The sequence below is a fragment of the Mesoplodon bidens genome, assembly GCF_964165515.1.
Source record: "Mesoplodon bidens genome assembly, chromosome: 10".
In the NCBI taxonomy this organism is placed as follows: Eukaryota; Metazoa; Chordata; class Mammalia; order Artiodactyla; family Ziphiidae; genus Mesoplodon; species Mesoplodon bidens.
In genome coordinates, this window is record NC_138172.1 from 91,420,347 (window position 1) to 91,438,872 (window position 18,526).

At 41.4% G+C, this 18,526-nt stretch overlaps 1 protein-coding gene across 5 annotated transcripts in view; it reads right to left on the reverse strand.

Annotated features, from left to right (window-relative positions):
* RNF144B (ring finger protein 144B) overlaps positions 1 to 18,526 on the reverse strand; it is a 599,530-nt gene that overhangs the window by 468,987 nt on the left and 112,017 nt on the right. For 3 of the 5 annotated variants that reach the window (XM_081247026.1, XM_081247027.1, XM_081247024.1), the window contains one exon: positions 16,653 to 16,797. The exons of the other annotated variants lie outside the window; for them this stretch is intronic. The gene's annotated coding sequence lies outside the window, so the exon portion shown is untranslated. The remainder of the gene's footprint in view (positions 1 to 16,652; positions 16,798 to 18,526) is intronic. 5 annotated transcript variants of the gene reach the window in all.

Here is an 18,526-nt window from a genome sequence, read left to right on the forward strand (position 1 = left end):
AAGGAAATTTTTAAAAATCAGATTTCACATAAGGGGAAATTATAATTTGGGAGGAATTTACATATATTTTGAGTATTCATCTTCCCCACTAGACCATGGGCTTCTTTTTTTTTTTTTTTTTTTTGCGTTATGCGGGCCTCTCACTGTTGTGGCCTCTCCCCTTGCGGAGCGCAGGCTCCGGACGCACAGGCTCAGCGGCCATGGCTCACGGGCCTAGCTGCTCCGTGGCATGTGGGATCCTCCCGGACCGGGGCACGAATCCGTGTCCCCTGCATCTGCAGGCGGACTCTCAACCACTGCGCCACCAGGGAAGCCCCAAACTTTTTTTTTGTTTTGTTTTTGTTTTTTCGGTACGCGGGCCTGTCACCGCTGCGGCCCCTCCCGTTCATGGGCTTCTTCAAAACAGGAATTGCCCTTATCTATCTTTGAATCCTCTGTGCGCACAGCATCATGTATACAACTGTGAAAGAACGTGAGAGAGAGAAAGAGGGAGGGGGAAGAAAGGAGGGAGGGGGGAAGGAAAGAGAGGAAAGAAGGAAGGAAATAGAAAAGGAAGAAAATTAGCATAATACTGTGCAGCTGGCCTTTGTTCTGGGTACTGTGATAGGCACTTCATTTATATTAGCTTCTTCCAATCAATAGCTGTTGAATACGTGAACTTTTGAAAGGGGAGAACTTATAAATAAAAGTCAACAGAATTTCCATGCTAGACTAACTTCCCTTTTTTGTATTTGTTTTGCTTTAAGAAAAGTTAACATGTTGCAGATATGGGGATGCTGTCACCTCAAGGTGTTTATTTCTGAAAAGCATTTAATTAGAGAAGTGGTTTATAATACGGATAGTTATGAGTTGGATATAATGATCAAAGCAGCTGATTAATGGAAAGACATCCAACTTGGCCACTGTCTTCAAAGCTATGATATGTCCCTACAAAGCCTGGTCTTATTCAGCAGTTTTGTCCGTGATTTGGGCAAATAAGAAATTACATTCGGTAAACTGGTACAACCACTGTGGAAAACAGTATGGAGGTTCCTCAAAATAATAAAAACAGAGTTGCCATATGATCCAGCAATCCCACTCCTGGGCACATACCCAGACAAAACTATAATTTGAAAAGATACATGCACCCCCTACGTTCATAGTAGCACTCTTCACAATAGCCAAGACATGGAAACAACCTAAATGTCCATCGACAGATGAACGGATAAGGAAGATGGAGATATATACATATATATATATATATAGTAGATATTATATATAATGGAATATTACTCAGCCATTAAAAAGAATGAAATAATGCCATTTGCAGCAACATGGATGGACCTGGAGATTATCATACTAAGCAAAGTAAGTCAGAAAGAGAAAGACAAATGCCATATGATATCACTTACATGTGGAATCTAAAACATGACACAAATGAATATATCTATGAAACAAAAACAGACTTACAGATATAGAGAACAGACTTGTGGTTGTCAAGGGGGAGGAGGGGTGGAGGAGGGAAGGACTGGGAGTTTGTGATTAGCAGATGCAAACTCTTATATGTAGCATGGATAAAAAATAAGGTCCTACTGCACAGCACAGAGAACTATATTCAATACCCTGTGATAAACCATAATGCAAAAAGAATATGCAAAATAATATATATATAACTGAGTCATTTTGTTGTACAGCAGAAATTAAATACAATGTTATAAATCAACTACACCTCAATAAAATTTTTTAAAAGAGAAATTACATTCGTATCCAACTTGCAGATGATAAACCTTGGAAGGATTAATACATCAGATGATGGAGCTAAGATTCAAGAAGATCATGACAGAATAAAACAATGGAGTGAACATAACTTAATAAAAATAACCATAAAGTCCTGCTTTCAGATTAAAATTTTCATCTGCAAATGTACACTATGGAGATACACGGTGAAAGAACACTATATGTAAAAAGATTTGAGGATTTTAGTTTCTGACAAAATCTACATGAGATAAAAGTGCTGAAGCTAAATTTTTTAAGTATGCCATGTTTAATACACCTTATTCTACTTGCACTATTATCTATCTGGAGTGAAAATTGTATTCAGTTTTGGCTGACATAATTCAGTCAGAGCTTCTTCAGCAAGAATCAACTGACATAGATTCGCTTCAAAGAATCTATGAACCTCATAAAATTGTATGTAACATTTTATTTTGGAGTATGTGTATTTTCTAAGGAAGAATCTATAACTTCTTTCAGATTCTCTAAATATTTAGAACCAGGTTTTAAAAGAATGTTGACAGACTACTGTGGATCCAAAGAAGAATGAGCAGGTTGACGAAGCATCTTGAGAACAAACTGTAAGAGAAAAGTAGAAGGATAAGAAGAAACTACTTAGTGAAGAGATATAATGACTGTCTTTAAATATTTGAAGGATTTTCTTATTGGAGAGAACCCAGATCTACTTTATGTGACACTGGAGGGTAGAACAAACATGAAAAAGTGAAAGTCACTAAGAGGTAGTTTCCCACATTATAGAATCAGATTATTTTAAAATGCTATTGGCTGCCCTGTGAGATAGTGACTTTCTTCCTGGACATGTTCTTAGAGATGCAGTGATATTGTAAAAATTCTGCATACTTTATTTTCTTCTTCAACATTTACAATGTACATCATGCATGTCGACATATTAAAGTCTCAGAAAATCTTTTGTAAAGAAACTGACTATCCAATACTCTGTAATGACCTATATGGGAAAAGACTCTAAAAAAGAGTGGATACATGTATATGTATAACTGATTCACTTTGCTGTACAGCAGAAACTAACACAACATTGTAAATCAACTATACTCCAACAAAAATTAATTTTAAAAAAAACTGAGTATTGCTCAACCCCACCTGACATCTAGCACCTTTTTAAAAAAGAACTTGAGGGGCTTCCCTGGTGGCACAGTGGTTGAGAGTCCGCCTGCCGATGCAGGGGACGCAGGTTCGTGCCCCGGTCCGGGAGGATCCCGCATGCCGCTGAGCGGCTGGGCCCGGGAGCCATGGCCGCTGGGCCTGCGTGTCCGGGGCCTGTGCTCCGCGATGGGAGAGGCCACGGCAGTGAGAGGCCCGCGTACTGCAAAAAAAAAAGAACTTGAACTTTACAATAAAAGCTGGAAAACATAATGTAGATTGAACCTCTGATCTCAAAAGTCAGCAAACTTTTTCTATAAACAGCCAAGTAGTAAATAACTTCAGCTTTGTGCATCATATGGCCTCTGACACAAATCCTCAACTCTGCCATTGTAGCAATGAAGCAGCATGGACGGGCTTCCCTGGTGGCGCAGTGGTTGAGAGTCTGCCTGCCGATGCAGGGGACACGGGTTCGTGTACCGGTCCGGGAAGATCCCACATGCTGCGGAGCGGCTGGGCCCGTGAGCCATGGCCGCTGAGCCTGCGCGTCCAGAGCCTGTGCTCCGCAACAGGAGAGGCCACAACAGTGAGAGGCCCGCGTACCGCAAAAAAAAAAAAAAAAAAAAAGCAGCATGGACAATACATGCACAGATGAGCATGAGTGTGTCCCAATAAAACTTTATTTACAAAAACAGGTCACAGGCTGGACTGGCTCTGTCCTGTAGTTTGCTAATCCCCAGACTAGAGAGCTGCTCCTCAAGACTCCTAGAACTCTAGAATTCTTTGGCTCTAAGGTTTAAACCTGGCAACCTATTTACCCACAACCATACACAATATCCACACAAACCCCAGATTTTTAGGAAGGCTACAAATACAAACAAGAAAAAGAACGGCAACGTTTATGGTGAATAATGAACAGAGATGAACCAATTTACAAGTTTTTGATCAAAGACATAATTTAAACTCCTTCCAACATAGTATGGCCTTTAGATAGATCCAGAGAATCCTGCACTAAAAAGAACAGGGCTTTTAACAGCCACAGATAAGAGGTGAGCAGGTGATTAGCGAAGTCTGTATCCTCAGCCTTGGCCTGTTCCACTGCGGTCAATTACACAGCTGGTTATAAGTGTGTGTTTGCATCTGTTCAAGCCTTCAAATGTGCTGATCTCATATTAATTAAACAACTCCTTAAAAGCAGGTTAAAAACAAATTAGACCCTGCCATCGTGTGCCTGTCCCAGCCATCCCTCAGTGGCCCTTCATCTATAAGGGATCATCTACACAGGTAAGGAGCAGTGTTTCTTTGTAATTAGGGAGGGGTTCATTATCCTCCATCAGTTAATGCTGCCACCACTTAGTGAAAACGGTTGTTGCTACACAGCACAGATTAGTGACTAATTAATAAGGGTTGATTAGCTAAGCTCCCTCGAAAGGTAGAACAGATAACAGCCACCTTCCACATGGACCACTGACTGATTGATGGAAGCAGTCAATGACATCAACAGTCTAAAATGACATCAACTGTCTAAAATGAAAGACAGGCATGATGAGGACTCTCATCTTTCTAAACGTCTTCAGAGACAGCAGTTCAGAGCTAACCAGTACCTCTACCAAATGTAACAGTTTCAAATGACTTAAGGTGCCAAGGATCTCTGGCGTGCAATCAGTTAAAAAGGGAGGCATCTAGAACCATGACACATAAATATGGGAGGTAAAAAAAGTGACTATGAATATATAGGATACACAGTGTACTACAGAACATGCATACTTACCTATTTCAATATCCCTACTGATATTTTTCAACGTTATTTTTATTAGGAGCATGGAAGAGTGGGTAAAAACATTGGACTGAGATTTGGGGGCGTTTGATCAGTTACAGACCAAGCAAAATGTTCATGTTCTATTACAGCAGTTATTGTGGCATGTCATAATTATCTGTTTATATATACATCACTCAGGCACACAAACAAGGCTTTGCTACTGAGAGTCAATAAATTGATAACTTGCACACAAGGCACTTTCCTATATGAATAACAACATAAATTACCCTGATTAATCTTTCATTTTTGAAACTCTATGATGCTGAAAAGCAGATGGTTTGCAGCAGGCCTGTCATCCATTCTCTCCCTTTATCAGGGGCACTCCCAGAAAATAAAAAGGGAAATATATGTTCTCTGACAACCACTATATATCAGCATTGTGCTGAGCAGAGCTTACATAGTAAAGGTAGCATTAAAAAAAAAAATCCAGACTTTCATGTGTACCGTTGCAAAGAGCAACTGAACTTCAAGTACTCTGAATACTGAGATTTAAAATTCTCTATTCCTTCAGTCACTCAGGGTTCAATGTGGATTTTTTTCTCTATTGTCATTATTACCTTTTAATTCTTCTTTTCTTTCTTCATCTTTAATACCTTAGTCACATGTACTTTATTATTCTTTGCTTATGTATTTGGGGTTTTTTGATTTATAATATCCAGTGTTAACAAGGGTGTGAGGTTACAGATATACTAATATGTTGCTGGAGGAGATGTGTAGTAGAGAACAGTTTGAAAATATGTTGAGCCAGCATTTCTACTCTTAGGAATTTAGCCTTCAAAAGCACTCCCATACTATGCAAAGTTTATGCGTAAAAAGGTGTCAACAGCACAAATTTCCTTCAATACAAAGATGGCTACAAACCATGGTTCATTCACACAATGGAAAACTATACAACCATTGAACACAATGATATATAATTAGATGTGCTCATATAAAAAGATCCCCAAGAGATAGGGCTAAGTGAAAAAGCAAATTGCAAAAGAGTGTTATTCCACTGTAATACAAATAAGGACAGCAACAACAACATAAAACATTATTATAGGACTTCCCTGGTGGCGCAGTGGTTGAGAGTCCGCCTGCCGATTCAAGGGACACAGGTTCGTGCCCCTGTCCGGGAGGATCCCACATGGCGCAGAGTGGCTGGGCCCGTGAGCCATGGCCGCTGAGCCTGCGCGTCCGGAGCCTGTGCTCCGCAACGGGAGAGGCCACAACAGTGAGAGGCCTGGTTACCGCAAAAAAAATAATAATAATAGCAGGACTTATGTCATTTTGCAATTCAGAAGTAATCCTGCAGCCCTTGTGAAGCACAGGGAATCTACCAAAATAGTAACAACTGGACCTTGGCTGCAGCTTTTGTGAAAGTATAATAATAATACGGAGGAGGAGGAGAAAAAGAGAAGTAAGAGCGGGAAAAGGGATGAGGAAGGAAAGGAGGAGGGCATGGAGGAGGGGGGACGAGTGAAAGGGGGAGGAAGAGCAGAGGAGAGCAGAAGGGGGAGGGAGGGAAGAAGGAGGCTCTAAAAGTCAGGGACCCCTTCAGGCAAAAACAGCGCTGCTAGACATGCTTTCTCCCTGCATAGAGACCAAACAAATGCTTTAAGGTTACAAAATATCATTTTTAAAAAAAACAGAAAAATTGATGGTACCCACCAACTTGATATAACTCTTCTCCAGTGCTGGGAAATACTAGGTGGAATACTTGGGTAACCCAGAGTATTACAGCAAAATTCCTTGGGTCCATTGCTGAGGGCAAGCCAAGTTAAGGACATCTGTCGACACACCTGCAATCAAGAAATTCTTTCTTTTCCTTCCAGGAAAAGAGATAAAGAGAAGCCAAAAAGTCTAGGGCAGGGCTTCCCTGGTGGCGCAGTGGTTAAGAATCCGCCTGCCAATGCAGGGGACACGGATTCAAGCCCTGGTCTGGGAAGATCCCACATGCCACGGAGCAACTAAGCCCGTACACCACAACTACTGAGCCTGTGCTCTAGAGCCCATGAGCCACAACTACTGAGCCCACGTGCCACAGCTACTGAAGCCTGCGTGCCTAGAGCCTGTGCTCCACAAAAAGAGAAGCTACCGCAGTGAGAAGCCTGCACACCACAACAAAGAGTAGCCCCCACTCACCACAACTAGAGAAAGCCCACGCACAACAACTAAGCCCCAACAGAGCCAAAAATAAATAAATAAATAATTAATTAAAAAAAAAAAGTCAAGGGCAGACAGCAGAAGAAAAGCTAGCTGGTAGTTTGTAGGACAAATCCCAAAAGGTGTTCCTACCCATTTTCAAATTTAAGTGCCCTTGTTAACAGAGTAAAACATTAGCATAAAAGTCCACTAAAGAAAGCATTCAGTAGAGCCCTACGGAAGCCGGGACAAAGAAGTGGCACCCATCACTAAGCTTTTAGGTCCTATGAAGGCAACTGATTTGACTGAGAAGTTTCAGTACATGCTGTGTTCTCAGGGGAATTTTATTAAGATTTTTTAATGGTCAAAGCAAACGCTTTCTAACATCTAAAGTTTTGCAGGCTGAAATTATAGAAATATGGCCTTTGGCAACGGTTCCCAAATTTTTAAAGTGTGAGAACTTCCTAAACATCAAAATACAGTTTTGCAGATCTCCCATGAGTAAGAGTTTTGCTCTGAATGTCCATTTATTTAAAAATATTTGACACACTTTAAGAGAATGATGCCAAATGCATAGATGGTACTCAATAAATATTACTAATGAATGAAAACTAGCAGCACACAGATACACTATTTCATCTACAGACAGTGCTTGTGGGGATTGGCTCCTGATCTCCAGATTAGACTATTTTCCTTGGAGTGAAAATTGATGGCCTCCTTTGCCCACTTGTCTCTGTGTTAGAGCAAAACTGAAGCTATTAATCAAAAACAGTCTTAACCTTGCCTGGGCTCCACCCAATTACAAATGGAAACTGTGGAGCTTTCCATGTGGCATGTATCCTACTAGGCTCCTCAACTTACACAAACTGTCAAACATCCCCCCTGCTTAGCTGTTAAGCACATTGGTCTGCACTCAGCCAGCAACATGACTTACCTGTTCTTCAGCAATTACTGAAAAGATAATGCTGAAGTCACTGCCACTTAATTTATCAAAATCTAGTTAAGAGATTTAATTTATAAAAGACTGTCAGGCAGTCTCTATTTTCCTCTAGGTATAAAATTTATGCTCAGATCACTGATCTCACTTATATGTAAAATCTGAAATAGTCAAACTCTTAAAAGCATAACGTAGAATAGTAGTTGCCAGGAGTTGGGGGCAGAGCAGGGAAGGGGATGGGGAGATGTTGGTCAAAGGGCACAGAGTTGCAGTTATGCAAGATGAGTAAGTTCTGGAGATCTAACATACAGCATGGTGACTAAAGTTAACAATACCATATTGTATACTTGAACTTTGCTAAGGCAGTAGATTTTAAGTATTCTTAACACACATACCCACTTAAAAAAAAAAGAAAGAAAGAAAAAGAGAAAAAGATGATGAAGAGAATGGTAACTATGTAAGGTGATGGATGTGTTAATTAGCTTGATTGTGGTGATCATTTCACAATGTATACATATAGCAAAACATCAAGTTGTTCACCTTAAATATATACAATTCCTATTTGTCAATTATACCTCAATAAAGCTGTTTTTTAAACCAATTTATGCTCACATCAAACTATTTTGTCAAAATGCAATTTACCTAGTCTGGACACAGTTATTTTGTTCTCCTCCCTCATAGAACTGCTTTCACCAAACTCATTTTACATTTACCCCACTGGCTCACATTATGGAAAGTAAAAAGTTACATGTTAACTTGGAGAACACTGTTCACTGAAGAACACAGGGTTCTCTCTATAAGGGCCAAGGGATCAGTTTATCTCAGTACCAGGAAAAGTTTTACTTCTCCTAAGCAATTGCTAATTGCTAATTACCAATAAAATTTCTATGAGTGATGGTATTTTCCTACTGTGTCAAGAAATCGCAGAGCCAATTTTTGTGAACTGAGTTATCTCCAAGAATTTCAAAGAACTAATAGTATGTATTTTGTGTACTCACCTGTCCCTAGTTTTTACTGTATTTTTTCTAATCTTCCTCATTAGCTTGAATTTCCCAATGGTGTTAGGTGCTAGAACTGACAAACTGGTGACTAGATCCACAGCTGAGAACAAGTCTCTAAGCAGAGCACATTCTAAGTTCAGAAGCTCACTAGGGGGGCCTCCCTGGTGGCGCAGTGGTTGAGAGTCCGCCTGCCGATGCAGGGGATACGGGTTCGTGCCCCGGTCTGGGAGGATCCCACATGCCGCGGAGCGGCTGGGCCCGTGAGCCATGGCCGCTGGGCCTGCGCGTCTAGAGCCTGTGCTCCGCAACGGGAGAGGCCACAGCAGTGAGAGGCCCACATACCGCAAAAAGAAAAAAAAAAAAAAAAAAAAAAAAGAAGCTCACTAGGTCTTGCAGCCAGCCACTTCCATGAAGAGCTTCCTGAAAGGGACCAGCTTAGCAGAAGCAGCACTGACACCCCAACCTCAACATTCAAAACTGCTCCTACAGTTTGCTCCTGCACCACCATCCTGCTCCAGCTTCCAGGGCTTGCTCCCTGCACAGCCTGTGAGAAACAGCCCTTCCCTTGCACCTCTGGGGCGAGGAGGTGCTGCACGAAACGACATCAGACGCACAGAGAAGTTAACTGCCTGGTCCAAGATCACAGAACTAAGCTGTGAGACTTGAGTTGGTGTCCTTCATGCATCACATCTTCCCCATCACTTAAGAAGCCATTGAGATATGTGCATATTTAGCTGTCTCCTACCTGCCATGCGGCTGACAGGGTCTCAATGCTCTGGCCTGGTGTCAGGCCTGAGCTTCTGAGGTGGGAGAGCCGAGCTCAGGACACTGGACCACCAGAGACCTCCCAACCCCACATAATATCAATGGGCAAGAGCTCTCCCAGAGATCTCCATCTCAACGCAAAGACTCAGCTCCACCCTACGGCCAGCAAGCTCCAGTGCTGGACAACCCATGCCAATCAACGAGCAAGACAGGAACACAACCCCACCCACTAGCAGACAGGCTGTCTAAAATCATACTAAGTTCACAGGCACCCCAAAACACACCACCAGATGTGGTCCTGCCCACCAGAAAGACAAGACCCAACCCCACCCACCAGAATACAGGCACCAGTCCCCCCCACCAGGAAGCCTACACAAGCCATTGAACCAACCCCACCCACTGGGGGGAGACACCAAAACAACGGGAACTACGAACCTGCAGCCTGCAAAAAGGAGACCCCAAACACAGTAAGTTAAACAAAATGAGAAGACAGAGAAATGCGCAGCAGATGAAGGAGCAAGGTAAAAAGCCACCAGACCAAATAAATGAAGAGGAAATAGGCAGTCTACCTGAAAAAGAATTCAGAGTAATGATAGTAAAGATGATCCAAAATCTTGGAAATAGAATAGAGAAAATACAAGAAACGTTTAACAAGGACCTAGAAGAACTAAAGAGCAAACAAACAATGATGAACAACAAAATAAGTGAAATTAAACATTCTCTAGGAGGAACCAGTAGCAGAATAACTGAGGCAGAAGAATGGATAAGTGACCTGGAAGATAAAATAGTGAAATAACTACCACAGAGCAGAATAAAGAAAAAAGAATGAAAAGAATTGAGGACAGTTTCAAAGACCTCTGGGACAACATTAAACGCACCAACATTCAAATTATAGGGGTCCCAGAAGAGGAGAGAAAAAGGAAGGGTCTGAGAAAATATTTGAAGAGATTATAGTCGAAAACTTCCCTAACATGGGAAAGCAAATAATCAAGTCCAGGAAGCGCAGAGAGTCCCATACAGGATAAATCCAAGGAGAAACACACCAAGATACATATTAATCAAACTATTAAAAATTAAATACAAAGAAAAAATATTAAAAGCAGTAAGGGAAAAGCAACAAATAACATACAAGGGAATCCCCATAAGGTTAACAGCTGATCTTTCAGCAGAAACTCTGCAAGCCTGAAGGGAGTGGCACGACATATTTAAAGCGATGAAAGGGAAAAAACTACAACCAAGATTACTCTACCCAGCAAGGATCTCTTTCAGATTTGATGGAGAAATTAAAACCTTTAAAGCAAAAGCTGAGAGAATTCAGCACCACCAAACCAGCTTTACAACAAATTCTAAAGGAACTTCTCTAGGCAGGAAACACAAGAAAAGGAAAAGACCTACAAAAACAAAAACAAAACAATTAAGAAAATGGTAATAGGAACATACATATCAATAATTACCTTAAATGTAAATGGATTAAATGCTCCCGCCAAAAGACAAAGACTGGCTGAATAGATACAAGGACAAGACCCGTATATATGCTGTCTACAAGAGACCCACTTCAGGCCTAGAGACACATACAGACTGAAAGTGAGGGGATGGAAAAAGATGTTCCATGCAAATGGAAATCAAAAGAAAGCTGGAGTAGCAATTCTCATATCAGACAAAATAGACTTTAAAAGAAAGACTATTACAAGACACAAAGAAGGGCACTACATAATGATCAAGGGATCAATCCAAGAAGAAGATATAACAATTGTAAATATTTATGGACCCAACATAGGAGCACCACAATACATAGGCAATTCTAACAGCCATAAAAGGGGAAATCGATAGTAACACAATAATAGTAGGGGACTTAAACACCCCTGTTTCACCAATGGACAGATCATCCAAAATGAAAATAAATAAGGAAACACAAGCTTTAAATGACACGTTAAACAAGATGGACTTAATTGATATTTATAGGACATTCCATCCAAAACAACAGAATACACTTTCTTCTCAAGTGCTCAACAGAACATTCTCCAGGAGAGATCATATCTTGGGTCACAAATCAAGCCTTGGTAAATTTAAGAAAATTGAATCATATCAAGTTGTTTTCTGACAACAACTCTGTGAGACTAGATATCAATTACAAGAAAAAAAAACTCTAAAAAATACAAACACATGGAGGCTAAACAGTATGCTACTAAATACCCAAGAGATTACTGAAGAAATCAAAGAGGAAATCAAAAAATACCTAGAAACAGGGCTTCCCTGGTGGTGCAGTGGTTGGGAGTCCGCCTGCCGGTGAGGGGGACACGGGTTCGTGCCCCAGTCCGGGAGGATCCCACATGCCGCCAAGCGGCTGGGCCCATGGGCCATGGCTGCTGGGCCTGCGCATCCAGAGCCTGTGCTCCACAGCGGGAGAGGCCACAGTGGTGAGAGGCCCGCGTACTGCAAAAAAAAAAAAAAAAAAAAATACCTAGAAACAAATGGCAACGAAAACACGACGACCCAAAACCTATGGGATGCAACCAAAGCAGTTCTAAGAGGGAAGTTTATAGCAATACAATCCTACCTCAAAAAACAAGAGAAAGCTCAAATAAACAACCTAAACTTACACCTAAAGCAATTAGAGAAAGAAGAACAAAAAAACCCCAAAGTTAGCAGAAGGAAAGAAATCATAAAGATCAGATCAGAAATAAATGAGGGCTTCCCTGGTGGCGCAGTGGTTGAGGGTCCGCCTGTCGATGCAGGGGACATGGGTTCGTGCCCCGGTCCAGGAGGATCCCACATGCCGCGGAGTGGCTGGGCCCGTGAGCCATGGCCGCTGAGCCTGCGCGTCCGGAGCCTGTGCTCCGCAGCGGGAGAGGCCACAACAGTGAGAGGCCCGCGTACCGCAAAAACAAACAAACAAAAAAAAGTTTGAACCATATGCAGATAAAAATAAAAGTGCAGTATTTATAAAAAAAAAAAAAAAAAAAAAAAAAGAAATAAATGAAAAACAAATGAAGGGAACAATAGCAAAGATCAATAAAACTAAAATCTGGTTCTTTGAGAAGATAAACAAAATTGATAAACCATTAGCCAGACTCATCAAGAAAAAAAGGGAGAAGACTCAAAACAAAAGAATTAGAAATGAAAAAGAAGCAACAGCAGACACTGCAGAAATACAAAGGATCAAGAGAGGTTACTACAAGCAACTGTATGTCAATAAGATGGACAATGGGGAAGAAATGGACAAATTCTTAGAAAAGCACAACCTTCTGAGACTGAACCAGGAAATAGAAAATATGAACAGACCAATCACAAGCACTGAAATTGAAACTGTGTTTAAAAAGCTTCCAACAAACAAAAGCCCAGGACCAGATGGCTTCACGGGTGAATTCTATGAAACATTTAGAGAAGAACTAACACCTATCCTTCTCAAACTCTTCCAAAACATAGCAGAGGAAGGAACACTCCCAAACTCATTCTACAAGTACACCATCACCCTGATACCAAAACCAGACAAAGATGTCACAAAAAAAGAACTACAGGCCAACATCACTGATGAACATATATGCAAAAATCCTCAACAAAATACTAATAAACAGAATCCAGCAGCACATTAAAAGGATCATACACCATGATCAAGTTGAGTTTATCCCAGGAATGCAAGGATTCTTCAATATACACAAATCAATCAATGTGATACACCATATTAAGAAACTGAAGGATAAAAACCATATGATAATCTCAATAGACGCAGAAAAAGCTTTTGACAAAGTTCAACACCCATTTATGATAAAAACTCTCCAGAAAGTAGGCATAGGGGGAACCTACCTCAACATAATAAAGGCCATATATGACAAACCTGCAGCCAACATCATTCTCAGTGGTGAAAAACTGAAAACATTTCCTCTAATATCAGGAACAAGACAAGGTTGTCCACTCTCACCACTGTTATTCAACATAGTTTTGGAAGTTTTAGCCACAGCAATCAGAGAAGGAAAAGAAATAAAAGGAATACAAATCAGAAAAGAAGAAGTAAAACTGTCACTGTTTGCAGATGACATGATACTATACATAGAGAATCCTAAAGATGTTACCAGAAAACTACGAGAGCTAATTAATGAATTTGGTAAAGTAGCAGGATACAAAATTAATGCACAGAAATCTCTTGCATTCCTATACACTAATAATGAAAAATCTGAAAGAGAAATTAAGGAAACACTGCCATGTACAATTGCAACAAAAAGAATAAAATATCTAGGAATAAACCTACCTAAGGAGACAAAAGACCTGTATGCAGAAAACTATAAGACACTGATGAAAGAAATTAAAGACGATACAAATACATGGAGAGATATACCATGTTCTTGGATTGGAAGAATGAACATTGTGAAAATGACTCTACTACCCAAAGCAATCTACAGATTCAATGCAATCCCTATCAAATTACCAATGGCATTTTCCACAAAACTACAACAAAAAATTTCACAATTTGTATGGAACACAAAACACCCCAAATAGCCAAAGCAATCTTGAGAAAGAAAAACAGAGCTTGAGGAATCAGGCTCCCTCACTTCAGACTATACTACAAAGCTCCAGTAATCAAGACACAAAAATAGAAATATAGATCAATGGAACAGGATAGAAAGCCCAGAGATAAACCCATGTACATATGGTCACCTTATCTTTGATAAAGGAGGCAAGAATATACCACGTAGAAAAGACAGCCTCTTCAATAAGTTGTGCTGGAGAAACTGGACAGCTACATGTAAAAGAATGAAATTAGAACATGCCCTAATACTGTATACAAAAATAAACTCAAATGGATTAAAGACCTAAATGTTAGGCCAGACACTATAAAACTCTTTGAGGAAAACATAGGCAGAACACTCTCTGACATGAATCACAGCAAGATCCTTTTTCACCCACCTCCTAGAGAAATGGAAATAAAAACAAAAATAAACAAATGGGACCTAATGAAACTTCAAAGTTTTGGCACAGCAAAGGAAACCATAAACAAGACGAAAAGACAACCCTCAGAATGGGAGAAAATATTTGCAAACGAAGCAACTGACAAAGGATTAATCTCCAAAATATACAAGCAGCTCATGCAGCTCAATATCAAAAAAACAAACAACCCAATCCAAAAATGGGCAGAAGACCTAAGTAGACATGTCTCCAAAGAAGATATACAGATTGCCAGCAAACATATGAAAGCATGCTCAACATCACTAATCATTAGAGAAATGCAAATCAAAACTACAATGAGGTATGACCTCACACCAGTCAGAATGGCCGTCATCAAAAAATCTACAAAGAATAAATGCTGGAGAGGGTGTGGAGAAAAGGGAACCCTCTTGCACTTTTGGTGGGAATGTAAATTGATACAGCCACTATGGAGAACAGTATGAAGGTTCCTTAAAAAACTAAAAATAGAACTACCATATGACCCAGCAATCCCACTACTGGGCATATACCCTGAGAAAACCATAATTCAAAAAGAGTCATGTACCACAATGTCCACTGCAGCTCTATTTACAATAGCCAGGACCTGGAAGCCACCTAAGTGTCCATCGACAGATGAATGGATAAAGAAGATGTGGCACATATATACAATGGAATATTACTCAGCCATAAAAAGAAACAAAACTGAACTATTTGTAGTGAGGTGGATGAACCTAGAGTCTGTCATACAGAGTGAAGTAAGTCAGAAAGAGAAAGACAAGTACCGTATGCTAACACATATATATGGAATTAAAAAAAAAAGTCATGAAGAACCTAGGGGTAAAACAGGAATAAAGACACAGACCTACTTGAGAATGGACTTGAGGATATGGGGAGGGGGAAGGGTAAGCTGTGACAAAGCGAAAGAGAGGCATGGACAAATATACACTACCAAACGTAAGGTAGATAGATAGTGGGAAGCAGCCGCAGAGCACAGGGAGATCAGCTGAGTGCTTTGTGACCGCCTGGAGGGGTGGGATAGGGAGGGTGGGAGGGAGACGCAGGAGGGAAGGGATGTGGGAACAGATGTATATGTATGACTGATTCACTTTGTTATAAAGCAGAAACTAATAAAAATAAAAATAAATTAAAAAAATTAAAAAGAACGTGTTGGGTCAGAGCGCCTGCATAAATCCTGTCTCCACCATTTGCCAGTAGTATGACTGTGCCTGCGTTCCCTTGTCTCTAAAATTAAGGTAATGATTTCTACTTCCTAGGGTGGCTCAGAAGATGAGTTGGTATATGTAAAATGCTTAGAAAAGCACCTGGCATACCATGGTAAGCATCAAATAAATGTTAGTTAGGATACCAATTTTCTCTTTCTGCTCTCAGAACATCTCCTGTACATATTACTATTTCCATTTTAACAAACAAGCTTAGAAAACTCATTCAACCTTTCCTTCCCTTCTTTGCTTTGCAGCCCACGTGGTTTAGATGGGGCTGGCCCCACCCCTCAAGCTCTGGGAATGGGCACATGACTTGAGCCTGGCCAATCAGAGCAGTGCAGAGCCTGCTGCAGATTCTGAAACAAGCATCCACCTAAACTGAGACAAGAATTTCCTCCCCTAAGTGCTTTTGCTGGACTTTCATGAAAGCATGCTCTTTCTCCTGAAAATCCTAGCTCTAAGGATAATATAAAGATTCTGAATTTCTAGGAATCCTCTTTTCTACATTTTGGAGAGAGCCAGCCTAAAAATGAAGCCAACCCAAAGGGAACAAAGCCAATATATGAGAGACAGATTCTTTTTTTTTTTTTTGGCAGTACGCGGGCCCCTCACTGCCGGGGCCTCTCCCATCGCGGAGCACAGGCTCCGGACGCGCAGGCCCAGCGGCCATGGCTCACAGGCCCAGCCACTCCGTGGCATGTGGGATCTTCCTGGACCGGGGCACGAGCCCGTGTCCCCTGCATCGGCAGGCGGACTCTCAACCACTGCACCACCAGGGAAGCCGAGAGACAGATTCTTAATGACTGTGCTTGAGTTCCTGGATCCTGGAATGCCTGAAACCAAAATTTGGGGTTTTGTAAAAACACGAATTAAGAAATTTCTTTTTTAAGTTGGGTTTTTCCACTGGAAATACTTGGTTAGGTCGGCACAGCTGAGCCAGCTAGAACTCAACTCTGACTTCTGTGGAAGTGAGCACAACCCTGGAGAGTTACCTGAGATCCCAATAGAAAGAGGATGAGACGACAGTAAGCAATCAACAACCACAGCCTAGGAGGCCCCGTCAACAGGAACGATAACCCCTGACACGGGTGTGACGAGAAGGGCACTTCACCTCTCTGCTGTCACAGGAAGAGGAACCTAAGGAAACATGACGAAATGTAATGTAAATGTGGTAGCCTAGATGAGATCCAGGAACAGAAAAAGGGCATTATGCAGAAATTAACAAAGTATGAATAAAATATGGAGTTTAGCTAATTTTTAAAAAGGGGGGCACGCGGGCTTCCCTGGTGGCGCAGTGGTTGAGAGTCCGCCTGCCGATGCAGGGGACGCGGGTTCGTGCCCCGGTCCGGGAAGATCCCACATGCCACGGAGCGGCTGGGCCCGTGAGCCATGGCCGCTGAGCCTGCGTGTCCAGAGCCTGTGCCCCGCAACGGCAGAGGCCGCAACAGTGAGAGGCCCACGTACCGCGCAAAAAAAAAAAAAAAAAAAAAAGGGGGGGGCACGGGGGTGGGGGAGGGAATAACCTCTGCATTTACTACCAGTTAGTCTTTGCTCTGAGAGCTGCGTGGCCTAGGAAGATGAGGGCAAAGCAGAACAGCCTCAACTCTAGCAACGGGAGCTGCTTCCACCTTCCTGGATTACACCTCTTCATCACAAGGCCTCTCCCACTCATTTAGCACAGCACGCTCTGTGCAAGGTACTAGGGCTCAAAGATGTGCAAGCTATGGGCCCACTCTCAAGGAATTTCCAGTCTGGGTAGCACCGGACAGAAAGGGTGGGTCTCTTGGCTCCAACAGTGGCTCTTAGACCCACTGCCTGCCCAGCAGATCTATCCTTGGGGCTTGGCTTGGATCTTTCCATCCTTGGCGTGGAGGACCCCTTTACCTCAGACAGTTGGGTCATTAGAGGGGACAGGAGGAAGGGAGAAAAAGGAGTTGGCTCAGTTGGCTGGCTCTGAGAAATGACCAGAGGCTCTTAAACCTATCCAGATCCACAATCCCTTTTCTGAAATCTTTGAGGCAGATATGCTTCAGAATTGAGAATTTTTCAGAATTTAGAAAGCAAATATAATGAATTACTAGGACCTCCAGTAGAATCTGGGGCCTTACCCCATAATCAAATATATTAATATGTTATCAAATATTATCAAAACAAAACACAAATATTCACTCTAAGTGGGATAAATATAATGATCATAAATAATCTCATATGAATTCCAGATAGGTTTTGCCACCAATGAATTTTGGTGCCAAACTTACATTAAAACTCTTGGTTTTCAGAGCTTTGTGAGTTAGAAATTTGGATAAGGGATTGTAGACCTGATTAACCTTTCAGCTTCAACCCCAAGAGAAAACCAGTAGTACTCCCCCCATCCCTTTCCACTCTCCCTCGAGCTGTGTTTGGTTTATTTCCTAACCCTGCAGGAGACCACCTTTAATGTCCCTTTCAAACTTCTTTCAGCCATATAACAATGACTTTATTTTGGAAGGAGTTGGCCTCAACTGGTTTCACTCCCTAACCTACTTCCCTTGGTTCTCCCCACCTCATCCACGCAGAACTTACTCGCAAGTTCTTAAACTTGAGTGTGGATCAAAATCACCTGGAGAAAATATTATAACGAGTCCTGCACGCATAGTTTCTGATTCAGTAGGTCTGGGATCAAGCCTGAGAACTGCATTTCTGACAAGTTCCCAAGTGCATCACTTAGACGGTGCTAGTCCTGAACCACACTTTAAGGACCCACTGCTTTACTTGATGGAGCTTTCTCATTCCACACTGAAGAGAAAAAAATCAGTAAACACTCAAACCCATTTTTTATTTTCATAAAGACTATCTCCCAAATGACCCTAATGTGTATTTGATGACT